Raw genomic sequence first — 13,492 nt, 5'->3', positions numbered from 1 at the left:
CTCTCTGCCCCTCCCCTACTCACGCTTTCTCTCTCTCTCTCAAAATAAATAAACTAAAAAAAAAAGTCACTCAAAGTCATTCTGTGTGGTTATGTCATCCACTGAATGTACAAAGGAGGATCATCTTTATTTCATTTTACTTTCAATTTCTAAGGATTGTTTTTGTTAATTTAATTTTGTTTATAATTTATATAAAATACTTACAAGGATCCATAGTTAAATCTACAAAACAAGGTTTTTAAAGTCTGGATTCTACCTTATCCTCTCTAGTCTCTCTCTCTGCTATTGTAGTGTTGTATTAAATTTTTATAGCTTCTTCTTTTATTTGTAGTTAAATGATTACATACTCTATACCTTATTTTCTACATTTCTCATTTTATTAAAAATATATCCTGGCGGGGTGTCTGAGTGGCTCAGTCGGTGAAGCATCCAGCTTCGGCTCAGGTCATGATGTCACACAGTTCATGGGTTCGAGCCCTGCATCAGGCTCTGCGCTGACAGCTCAGAACCTAGAACCTGCTTCAGATTTCTGTCTCCCACTCTCTCTGCCCCTCCCCTGCTCACACTCTGTGTCTGTCTCTCAAAAATGAATAAACATTAAAAAACATATAAAATACATTATATATATATTATATATATGTTTATATATGTATATGTATATACATAAATATGTATGTATGTGTGTGTGTATATATATATATATATATATATATATATATATATATACACACACACATATATATATAATATGTATATATATAATACCCTGGACATCACACCATAATCATAGAGAATTTTCTTACTCCTTGGTAGAGCTCCATAATACTCCATTTGGGGGAGGTACCACAGTTTATTCAATTAGTCTTCTATTGATGGGCTTTTGGATTGTTTTCAGTCTCTTGCACTTATAAACAGAGCTGCATGGATAGCCTCGTATGAACATCTTTTCACATTTTTGCCGGGGCATCCCTGTGATAGATTTCTAGAAGTGGGATTGCCTTATCGCTGTGCAACCTGTCAGAACGATTAAAATTAGGAGAGAAACAATGACAATACCAAATGCTGATGAGGATGTGGAGCACCTGGAACTCTCATACATCACTAACAGGAGTACAAAAGCATAGCTGCTTTGAAAAACACTTTGGCAGTCCCTTATGAAGTTTAATATACATTTCTAATACAACCCAGCAGTTTCTTTCCTATACATTTACTCAAGAGAAACGAAAATTTATATTCGCAGAAACCATGTCAATATCTGAACATTTATAGAGGCTTTATTCATAACTGCCGAATATTAGAAACAACTCAAGTGTCTTTCACCTGATGGGTAAATTGTAATACACCTCTACAACCGAATGCCACCCAGCAATAAAAAGAACAAACTACTGATACATCACAACATGGATGTATTTCCAATGCATTATTTTAAGAGAAAGAAGCCAGATTTAAAAAGCTACATACTCCGTGATTCCATTTATATGACGTTCTCTAAAAGGCAATACTATAGGGACAGAGAGTAGATCAGTGATTGCCAGGAGCTGAGGCCAGGGGATGGTTTGACCACGAAGGGGCACCACATAGGAATTTCTTAGGTTGATGGAACTGCTGTACATTGTCTGTGGTGGTAATTGCGTAGTTATGTGTTTGTCAAAGCTCAGAACTCTACACTCTAAAGAGTTAATTTTAAATGTAAACCATACCTCAATAAACCTGACTTTAAAAACAGTGCACAGGTAACTTTGTTAATTGCTGCCCAAATCCTGTTTATGGTAGAATGATTAATGGCTCCCGCAGATATTTGTGTCCTAATTCCAGAAATCTCTGGATGTCACCTTACAAGGCAAACAGGATTTTGCAGATGCACTAGGAATCTCGAGATAAGGAGAGAATCCTGGCTGATGCAGGTAAGCCCTAAATGCAGTCCTAAGTATCCTTATAAGAGAGGCAGAGGGAGGTTTTACCATGGCGAAGACCACATGAAAACAGCAGAGAGAGATCTGCTACATTCCTGGCCGTGAAGATGGAGGAAGGGGCAATGTCCCAAGGAATTCAAGGAATGAAGCTCCAGAAGGTGGAAAAGGCAAGGAAAGAGAATCCCCCCCCCCCCCCCCCCGCCCCGGACCCTCCAGAGGGAGCAGAGCACCTGTCAACGCCTTGGTTTCAGCCCAGCGAGACTTCTGACTCCCAGAACTCTTAAGAGGATAATTTGTGTTGTTGAAAGTCACCAAGTTTGTGGTAATTTGTTACCATAGCAATTGGAGACTAATACACCCTCCACAGGGATTACACTACACCAAAAGTGTAGGGGTGTCCTTCATTTAAGAATGAGGAAAACTTTCCTGGAAGCCCCAGGACAGGCATCCCCTCATATCGCATTGGCCCAAATTGTGTCACGTGGCCATTCTCAAACCAATCATTGGCAAGAATAGTCAACCTTCCTCCTACTCCTTGGCCTGAGGCTGCAGCATCCTCTCCTGACCCACACAGCTGCCTGATCCTGACCAATATCAGGGTTCTGCCCTCAGAGAAGTAGAGGGCTGTAGCTTTGGATTGGCCACCAATAGTGCCTACCTCAAAAGTTATTTGCAGAAGGGGCACAGTCAGTGGAGCATCTGACTCTTGATCTTGGGGTTGTGAGTTTGAGCCCCACGTTTGGTGTAGAGATTACTTAAAAATAAAATCTTGGGGCACCTGGGTGGCTTAATCAGTTGGGCATCTAACTCTTGATCTCAGCTCAGGTCTTGATCTTATGGTCATGAGTGTGGGCCCTGCATTAGGCCCTGAGCTGGGCATGAAGCCTTCATAACATAACATAACATAACATAACATAACATAACATAACATAACATAACATAACATAACATAACATAACATAAAACATAACAAACATCTTTTAAAAAATTATTTGCAGAAAAAGAAAACCCCTCAGTTAAATACACGTTTTATAAGAATTTAAAAATCTAGTTAGGCACCCGGGTGGCTCAGTCGGGTAAATGTCCAACTCTTGACTTCAGCTCAGGTCATGATCTCATGAGATCATGAGAGCGAGCCCTGCATTATGCTCTTTGCTGACAGCGTGGAGCCTGCTTGGGATTCTTTCTCTCCCTCTCTCTCTGCCCCTCCTCTCCTCGTGTGTGTGCACATGATGCACTCTCTCTCTCTGTCCTTCAAAATAAATAGACATGAAAACAAATTAAATAAAAAATAAAAATAAAAATCTAGTTAGAGTAGACTCTCTGAGGGACCATCAGCTGCAGCCTCCCAACCAGGGCCTTCCTCTGTCCAAGACCATATGGCTTTGCCCTCCTCTCTCCCCTTTTTTCAGAGGAGGCAAGGCTGAGCTAAGCTCTGGTAGTGAGTCACCAAGGTTATATAAGGCCCTGTGAACACAGCCTGTCTTCCAGAAGAATGTCCCACTTGCAATACTAACTCAAGTCCTATTAAGGGAATCTTCTGTTTTCTCCCTGTTTTAGCTTTGCTCCGACATATTATCCTAGACTTTCAGAGCTGCACAGGCCCTTAGAGGTAATAATAATAAAATTTATATTTATTAATTTATATGTATGATTAACATTATGGCAAGTATAAGAGCTACCACTTATCAAGCATTTACCACGCTTCAGGCACTTTGTATTTATTATCACATTTAATTCTCGAGTCTTCTTGGTGAAGTAAATATTATCATCCCCATCTGATAGATTTTGAAACCCAGGAAAAGAAAGGGTGACTTATCTAAGGTACATGCTGGCACCAGGGTACAAACTGAGATCTGTAAAGACTCCAAAGTTTTTTTTCTCTCAAACCCCATGAGGTCCAAAACCTTCCATTCTACCAATGGGAAATGAATTCGGGATGGAGGGATGGAGAAGAGGGGGCCACTGGGAGGCATAAACATCTTGTTGGGCTCACAGGACCCATGAGCGGCCAAGTGAACGCTTGCTCCCTCTAGCGCAACAGCAACGCCCATTAGCTTTTCTCTCCCCTCCATGGAAATCAGCGTTTATGAATCATCATGTAACTGAGTTTAATAAGAGACAAGGTGTTTGGTTTTTTGCAAAAAAGAGGAGTTGTGATTTTTGCACTTACCCAACATTGTTGGGGGAATAAAAAAAAAAAATCACAGTTATAACACGAAGAGTGCCTTACAGTTTATAAAACTCTTTCAAATACTTTCTTTCACGTGATCCTTACTACAGCTCTGTGAAGCAGGAAAATATAATTATTGCACTTCACAGATGAGGAAAATAAGACGCCAAAAGGTTATATATATACTTGCTCAAAGTCTCACAGATCATTCAGTGGTAGAGTCAGAATCAAAACTTGGGCCCTGTTCCTTGGGAGGAAGCTTGTTGGCTATGAGGGCCTGACATTTTCCTAGGAATTTTAGACTCTCGTTTTCAAGTTTAAAAACGTAATTAAGATTTTGATTGGCTGAGGTGATTTTTTTTTTTAGCTGAGATTTTTACACTGCATAAATCAACTTAGTGAGAAATGACATCTTTATAATCTCAAGTCTTCCCATCCATTTTTTATGCCTGAAAGTAGAATCCAGTGTCTTTTTTTCTTTTTTCTTAACAGAGAACCCTTTGCACTTTTGATGAGTTTTTCCTTTACAAACTGCCTTGATAGCTGATTTGAATAACGGTTTCGGTTCTGTTATGCCTTTTTTCAAATTGATTTGTATTATATGGTTTTTATTTCCATTTAGTAACTTGAGACTTGGTTGAACATTCTTGTTGTTTCCAAGAGCTTTTCTTGATCTTGTCAGGGTAGAGCTATCCCACTTGCAAATTAACAAAAAACAAAAAACCTGTTCTCCTGACTCCACCACAAATGCTTTTACCACGTGACACTGCATTTTTCCACAGCCCTGCATTTTCCAGATGACTAAATGGCTCCTTTAAGTGCCAATATACTCAGAAATGTAACTGCCTGAGCTGAAATATCTTTCTCAAATGAATTACAACGTGGAGCAAACAGCTGTGGTTTTTTGCCTGCACAACACATCCTTTCCCCCATCTCTGATAGAAGCTGCCCTTCTCTTTCTTTTGGGGAACTGCCCTTCCCACAGGGATCATGGCAGGACTGTCTATCACTGGATCCAATTCACAAACCCCTAAAGAGTCCCTGGTTCCACCACAGGCTGACCCAACTGACTCTTCCAGGCATTTGTGTCTTGAGAGAAGGGGCACTTGGCCAGAAGGACACTGGAGCGGAGTCATCTGGAAGGCAGGCCCTAAAGAGACATCCCTGTGTTTTTTCCTGGAGCTGCCCAGATTTCTACTGTTCCCAAAGCCTGCTTGTTCAAATTCTCCTTTGGTTCCAGGAGCTACCCAATACCCTTCCAATACATTCTCTTTGTTTTCTTAGGTGTGCTTCTGTTACAAATGACACAGATATCAGTGTCCAAAGGTCGGTTGCAGACAATTTTTCCTGTTATGGGTTGAATTGTGTGCTCTGAGCCCTCCCACCAAAAAAAAAAAAAAAAAAAAAGATAGGTTGAAGTCTAACCCTAGTACCTTCAAAAGTAATCTTATTTGGAAATAGGGTCTCAAAGAGGCAATCAAGTTAAAATAAGGTCATAAGGTAAGCCCTAATCCAATGACTGGTTCCTAAAAAAGAGGAAATTGAGAGAGTGGGGCATCTAGCTTGTGAGCAGGCACCTTCGTTTCATGCGCGACCAAAGAGCAATTTAAAAATGGGTGGCGTTAGATTGCCTGGGTGGCTTAGTTGGCTGGGCATCAGACTTTTGCTCAGGTCATGATCTTGGTTCACGAGTTCAAGCCTCACATTGGGCTCTGTGCTGACAGCTCAGAGCCTGAAGCCTGTTTTGGATTCTGTGTCTCCCTCTCTCTCCCTGCCCTTCTCCCACTCGCACTTCATCTCTCTCTCAAAAATAAATAAATATAAAAAAAATTTTTTTTAATTAAAAAAAAATGGGTGACGTTGAGCAGGGCAAGAGTTTTGTTCAGAAGTGTGCCCAGCGCCATGACGCGGAAAAGGGAGGCAAGCACAAGACTGGGCCAAATCTCCAGGGTTTATTTGGGTGGAAGGCAGGTCAAACCCCTGGATTTTCTTACATGGATGCCAACCAGACCAAAGGCACCTCCTGGGGAGAGGAGACACTGATGGAGTATTTGGAGAACCCCAAGAAGTACATCCCTGAAACAAAAATGATCTTTGCTGGCATTAAGAAGGCAAGGGAAAGAGCAGACTAGATAGCTTATCTCAAAAAAGCCACTAAGGAGTAATAGTTAGCCTTTGCCTTATTGATTACAGAACAAAAATGTCTCATGACTTGTTTAAATTGGTCTCATACCCAGAATTCAGATCATGAACGCCTGACAGAATATTTCTTTTGGACAGTCCTTATTTGAATAATATTGGCTTGTGGTTACATGCATATAATCAGCTTTTTGAACTTTGACAGTAATTCTGGTTCAGCAAGTGCTATCGTTGTTTTCCCCTTCGAAAAATATGATTGGAATTGATTAGTAACGTTCAGCTTTTGACAGAGATGGTAAATGCCATCTCTAAACTTACAGGAGATTGGTTTTATATTTAGATTTATATGACTGGTTATATTAGTATATTTAAATACTGAGGAAATCCCTTCACTGTCTCAGAACAGCAAGACTCGGATGTATTTCAAGTTATGTGTGTTAGCCTGTTAAAGGCAAGATAGCTGGCAATGTCCACTTAACCTTTTTGGTCTTAACTATGCCAATTTAATTAAAATCTCCTGCATTTCACAGGCAATGCTGTAGGGGAAAATTAATTAATTAATTAATTAATTAATTAAATAAAATCTCCTGCATTTAAAATGTGCCTTTTGCTTAAAGACATTTTAGTGTGGTTTATGTGTAATATTAAATAAAGAATATTTAACATTTCTCAAAAAAAAAAAAGAGGAAGTTAGGACACATATAAAAGGAAGACAATGTAGAGACACATAGAGAAAAGGCCATACCAAGACAGAGAATTGGAGTGATGCACCTATCTACAAAACAAAACAAACAAACAAAAATAACCTCCTGAAAGTGACCAGAAGTTAGGAAAGAGACATGAAAAACAGTTCTTTCCCTGCACCTTCAGAGGGAGCGTGACCCAGTCAACAGGGTGGATTTCAGAGTTCTGGCCTCCAGAATGTGAGACAATATGTTTCTCTTGTTTTAAGCCACTGAGTTTGTGGTACTTTGTTCTGGCAGCCCATGGAAACTAATACCGACCCTCAAGGAAATATGCACTATTTCGAATGATGTATAGCGGATTGCTAGCTGTTCACCAAAATGCTTCTCCCCTCTTTTGCCTACAAGTAGCCTTGTGGCCAGGCATAAGCCTGTCCCACTAGATCATCTCTGCCAGCTTCCCTTGTGGTCAGGGTGGCCACGTATCTGACTTCTCCCCGGCGGAAAGATAAGTGAGAGGACGCTGGCCACTCCTGGGTCTGAGTTCTAAGATATCCAGCAAGACTCCTCCACTCTTGTCTCCTTTATTGCCAACTAGAACCCAGATGCGAGGGCTTCATCTGTGCAGAAGAAAAGCCTGTGATGCCACGAAGATTGCGCAGCAAAGGAGGAGAGGTCGCTGTTGCCCTGGATCACTCACCTCAAGGGAAAGCAGGCCACTCTAGTTTGTCTTTTTTTTTTTTTTTTAGGCATTTTGTCATTTTTTTAAACTTTTTTTAAAAGTTTATTTTTATTTATTTTGAGAGAGAGATAGAGAGAAAGCAGGGGAAGGGCAGAGACAGAAGGAGACAGACTCCCAAGCAGGTTCCAAGCTGTCAGGGAAGAGAGTGATGTGGGGTTTGAACCCATGAACCGTGAGATCATGACCTGAGCCGAAAGCAAGAGTCAGATGCTTAACCGACTGAGCCACCCAGGTGCCCCTAGATTGTCTTTTACTAAAAACTTAGCTCTACCTCTAACAGGGGCGCCTGGGTGGCTCAGTCGGTTGAGCGTCCGACTTCGGCTCAGGTCACGATCTCACGGTTCGTGAGTTCGAGCCCCGCGTCAGGCTCTGGGCTGATGGCTCAGAGCCTGGAGCCTGCATCCGATTCTGTGTCTCCCTCTCTCTCTGCCCCTCCCCCATTCATGCTCTGTCTCCCTCTGTCTCAAAAATAAATAAACATTAAAAAAAAAAATAAAAAAAAAAAAAAAAACTTAGCTCTACCTCTAACAGATCCATGGTCATTGAGCTGAGATGCAAGGCACTGGGATCCTGACCATATTCCCATATGGGAACTAGGAGTAGCTCATGGAACAGTGATCACCAAAATAATCTCTTTTGGTCTCTTGGGACTTTTTTTTTTTTTTTTTTTTTTTTTACCGTGTGAGTTCACTTCTATAAAATATCCAGATTTGTTTTTTTCTCTTGGGACTTTTTACAAAGCTGAAGTCAAATTCTCAGCAACCTAAAAGGGAGAGGAAAGATAATACAACCAGTAAGGTGACTGCTTCTGAGGGCATTAGGTATCTTCAACTGAGACAATGGGAGGCTCAAGTCTTGAGATGCATGCTACGGGGCACAGACTGAAATTTCAGGGCTTTTCTGTGGCCGAGTGAAGAATCTTCCACTGAAGCCATGGGCTTGAGATGGCTGGACGCCAAATTCTGATTCGAGAAGTTGTTGGATTCGAGAAGTCGTTCAGTGTTGGCTGACCACATGACTTTGCCAGGTTTCTTTTATGAAAACATGCAGGTGTCTGGAGGTCTCAGAGGACCCGGACAATCTGACCCGCTAACAGTCTTCTGTCCGCAGTGTTTCCTATGCACCTCCCTCTCCCAAAGAAGGAAGCTAACACTTTCCCTCGTATGTCTGCCTGTTGTTCTGCCGGTAACTAACTCCATCTGGAGCAAGTAAATTGTCCTCACAGAAATACTTTATATTTATTTTTTATTTGGATTTGCTTTTCCTGTGCTTTTTTTTTTTTTTTTTTTTTTGCCTCTGCCAGCACCACAGCCCATGGGCTTACAGAAAGCTTTTCACTCTGTCATGGTATGACACACAGCATAGCCTCTTGCTAAGGAATTCACTTCACAGCAAAAGTGGCAATGGCCTAATGCCCGCAGGATTCACTGTGTGCCTAATGGGCTCTGCCCATGATCCAGGAACAGCTGGCCTTATACAGCACTAGGATGGCTCCCAGGATCCACTGGGATCCACTGCTTGCTGTCCTGTGGAAGTGATCCATGCTTTGAGCCAGTATCCCATATGTGAGACTATTTCCCTGTGTCTCTCTCTTTTCAGGACACAGAGGTGGGCAGGTACTGTTCATAGTCTCCCAGTAGCCTTTCCTATCTAATGTAGTAGAATTGATATCTGGGTGCACGGCCACCCAGAGTGATGACATCGGCCAGCCTTTTTGATCACTTTGCCTCCCCACTTTCTAGCTCTCAGTTGAATTGGCCAGAAGTCTGACACTCACTGAAGTTACTGGGTTTGGATTTTAGGGTTGTTTCTCCTCATCCTCATCCTCATCCTCTTTCTTCTTCAAAACAGTGTCCTAAATAACGACATAAAAAGCTTGTGCACAGTGAAGGAAACAATCAACAAAACTAAAAGACAACCTACTGAATGGGAGAAGATATTTACAAGTGACATATCCAAGGGGTGCCTGGGTGGCTCAGTCAGTTAAGCATCCGACTCTTGGTTTTGGCTCAGATCATGATCTTGCAATTTGTTAGTTAGAGCCTTGCACAGGGCTCTGCACTGGCAGCTCGGAGCCTGCTTGGGATTCTCTCTCCCTCCCTCATTCTCTGTCCCTCTCCTGCTTGCATTCCTTCCCTGCCTCCAAATAAGTGAATGCACTTAAAAAAAAATGGCATATCCAATAAAGGATTAGTATCCAAAATATATAAAGAACTTATATAACTCAACACAAAAAACCAAATACAGTAAAACCTTGGATTGCAAGTAACTTGTTCTGTGATTGTTCTGCAAGACAAGCAAACATTTCTAATAAATTTTAACTTGATAAATGAGCAATGTCATTCAATACAAGTAGTATGTGATGTCAAAGGTCACATGATCACAGCTAAGCCAATATTTTTTCTTCTATCTATCTATCTATCTACCTACCTACCTATATCTTGCTGCAGGATTGTGTGTGATTATCTCCCATACTTGGATGCTCAGTCTCAGACTGCGCTGTTTGGCAGAAATCATTGATTTTTCAGAACATTGGAAGGTGCCCACAATTGGTACTGGTGTATTTTTTGCCACTTCAAAGCACCTCTGGACAGTCCTTTGCTTTTCCATAGAAGAGAAAGCTTAGGAATGCTTTGCTTCATTCCAGGTCAGGCTGCCTTTAGATATAGACCCCTTTCTCTGCTGCCTTATTACCAGTTACATTAAATACAGTCTATGACAAGAGTTCATTAATACTGTACTGAAGTCAACATCCATGTGAGTGTATATAATGGCCCCCATGCAGAAAAAGGTTGAAAAGAAAGGTAGTAAGAAGACGGAGATGACTATGGTGGAAGGTAAGAAGGAAGTCATCGAGAAGTATGAACAGGTATGCAAGTGCAAGATTTTAAAAGAAGTCTATGTTGACCATTTACATAGTATTAAAGAAGAAAGAAGAAAGAAGGGGGCTAGATGCAGCAAAAGGAGTCATGAGAATATCAAAGCAATGGCCACATGTTCTGGAAGATGTAAAAAAGTTGCCTGTGTTTTGAATAAATGAGAAGCAACTAGCAGGTAATACTGCGACCGAGAACTTTATCTGAGAGAAGGCAAAGGCCTTGTGCACTGACGTAAGTAAACTGCCAGGTACGTCAACAGAAAAAGAAGACTTCAAGGCAAGCAGAGGATGGTTTGATAACTTTAAGAGAAGAGGGGGCATCCATAAGGTTTGTGGCACAGAGAGGCTGTGAGTTGGGATGCTAAGGCAGCTGAGGCGTTCACTTCTGAGTTCCAGAAGCTTATGGTTTCCGAGTGTTACCTGCCGGAACAAGTTTTTAAACGCAATGATACGGGGCTTTTTTGGAAAGAGATGCCAAAGAGGACCTACATTACAGAAGAAGAGAATGCAATGCCCGGTCACAAGCCCATGAAACACTCCCGTTTGCGCTAATGCAAGCGGGGGTTTCAAAGTCAAGTCCCTGCTCATGTATCATTCTGAGAATCCAGGAGCCTTCGGGAAATGCAAGGTGCAGAAGAGCCAGTTAAATGTTCTGTGGAAGCCCCACAGCAAGGCTTGGGTCACTCGTATCTTGTTTGTTGAAAGCATCAACAAGATTTTCGGTCCTGCAGTGAAGAAATACACTTTAGAAGAGAATCTGCCACTCAAAGCCTGGCTGGTTATGGATAATGCTCTTGTTCATCCTCCAGGCTTTGAGGACGACTTACTGGAGGAATTCGAATTCATTAAGATCAAGTTCCTTCCTCCAACACTGCTCCAATCCTCCAGCCCATGGATCAGCAGGTCACTTCGAATTTTAAAAAGCTTTACACAAAAGCACTATTTCAGCGATGCTTCAAGGTGACCAAAGGAACAAACCTAACCCTCTGAGAGTTTTGGAAAAATCATTTCCACATTGTGAATTGCCTCAAGATCACGGATAAAGCCTGCTATAGGGTCACCAAGAGAACCCTCAATTCTGCTTGGAGAAAGCTGTGGCTTGATTGTGTTCTTGGACATGGCTTAGAGGGCTTGCTCATGAATAGGAGCTGCTAGTTGTCAATGAAACTGTGTCCTTGGGGAAGACCATGGAACTGGAGGTGAATACGGATGATATTGAAGAGCTGGTGGAGGAACATGGCCAGGAGTTGACCACCGACATACTGATGGGTCTGCATCTCGAGCAACATCAAGAGGTTATGGAGGAGATCTCGTCTACAGAGAAGGAGAAGAAAATGGCGGGGGAATCCCTCACTTCAAATGAGATTAGAAAGATGTGTAAAATGTGGGAAACAGTGCAAAATTTTGTAGGAAAGCACCATCCGAATAAGGCTAGAGCAGTGTGAGCAATGAATCTGTTTAATGACAATGCAATGTCACATTTCCACAAGATCCTCAAAAAGAGACAAAAGCAAGTGTCAATGGACAGGTGTCTTGTTAAAGTTGCACAAAAAGAAAAAGATTCCATTGAGCCAATAGAGAGCAGTGATTCCATTGGTGACAGTGAAAGTCGTCCTACACAATAACCCTCCTCTCTCTTGTCTCCCTCACACCAGCCACGAAGGTTTTCAAAGCGAAGGGCAGGTTCATTTGTTTCTTTTTCTTTATATTTTGTGTGTTCTTTATTATTTTGTATTATGTTACAGCATTGTAACCATTTTTATGTTAATATTTTGGGGTTGTGGAACAAATCATCAGAGTTTCCATGATTTCTTATGGGGAAATTTGCTTTGATATACAATTGCTTTGAGTTACAAGCATGCTTCTGGACCAAATTATGCTTGCAAACCAAGGTTTTATTGTAATGCAATTAAAAAACGGTCAGAAGACATGAACAGACATTTCTCTAAAGAAAACATACAGATGGCCAAGAGACACATAAAAAGATGCTTAACATCACTTGCCATGAAGAAAATGCAAATCAAAAACTACAATGAGATATCACCTCATGCTTATCAAAATGGCTAACATAAAAAACACAAGAAACAGCAAGTGTTGGCAAGGATGTAAAGAAAAATAAACCCTTGTGCACTGTTGGTAGGAACGCAAACTGGTGTAACCACTCTGGAAGACAGTATGGTGGTTCCTCAAAAAATCAAAAATAGAACTACTAATGATCCAGTAATTCCACTACTGGGTATTTGCCCAAAGAATACAAAAACACTAATTCAAAAGGATAAATGCACCCTTATGTTTATTGCAGCATTATTTACAATAGTCAAATTATGGAAGCAGTTCAGGTGTCCATCGAGAGATGAATGGATAAAGAAGATGTGGTATGCATATATATATATGGAATATTACTCAGCCATAGAAAAGAATGAATCTTGCCATTTGCAACAACATGGATGGATCCAGAGGATATAATGCCAAGCGAAATGAGTCAGTCAGAGAAAGACAAATACCACAATTTCACTCATAGTGGAATTTAAGAAACAAAACAAACCAAAAAAAAAAAAAAAGAGGAAAAATACAAATCTAGAAACAGGCTCTTAACTGTATGGAAGAAACTGATAATTATCAGAGAGGAGGTGGGTGGAGGGATGGGTGAAACAGGCGATAGGGATTAAAGAGTACACTGAGTCATGTATGGAACTGTTGAATCCCTATATGGTACATCTGAAACTAACATAACACTGTATGTTAACTATATTGGAATTAAAATTTAAAAATTAATACAATTTTTAAAAATAATAAAAAGAAAATTAAAAAAACAAACAAAAAAGAAATGGTATCCTAGATAAACTACAGTTTCAAAGAGCTTTTCTTTTTTTTTTTTTTTTAATTTTTTTTTAACGTTTATTTATTTTTGAGACAGAGAGAGAGCATGAACGGGGGAGGGTCAGAGAGAGGGAGACACAGAAT

General features: G+C 40.9%; 1 protein-coding gene and 1 pseudogene across 2 annotated transcripts in view; one reads left to right on the top strand and one right to left on the bottom strand.

The window, feature by feature from the left end:
• The first annotated feature begins 5,936 nt into the window (after nt 1–5,936).
• Nucleotides 5,937–6,251, top strand: LOC112870556 (cytochrome c pseudogene; annotated as a pseudogene).
• LOC147575029 (uncharacterized) overlaps nt 6,020–13,492 on the bottom strand; it is a 36,921-nt gene continuing 29,448 nt past the window's right edge. For both annotated transcript variants that reach the window (XM_086683888.1, XM_086683889.1), the window contains one exon: nt 6,020–6,162. The gene's annotated coding sequence lies outside the window, so the exon portion shown is untranslated. The remainder of the gene's footprint in view (nt 6,163–13,492) is intronic.

Source organism: Puma concolor, chromosome D4 (genome assembly GCF_028749965.1).
Source record: "Puma concolor isolate L17-30 chromosome D4, mPumCon1.1.hap2, whole genome shotgun sequence".
Classification (NCBI taxonomy): domain Eukaryota; kingdom Metazoa; phylum Chordata; class Mammalia; order Carnivora; family Felidae; genus Puma; species Puma concolor.
The sequence above is the reverse complement of the archived record's forward strand: the minus strand, read 5'-3'. Positions and strand labels throughout refer to the sequence as shown.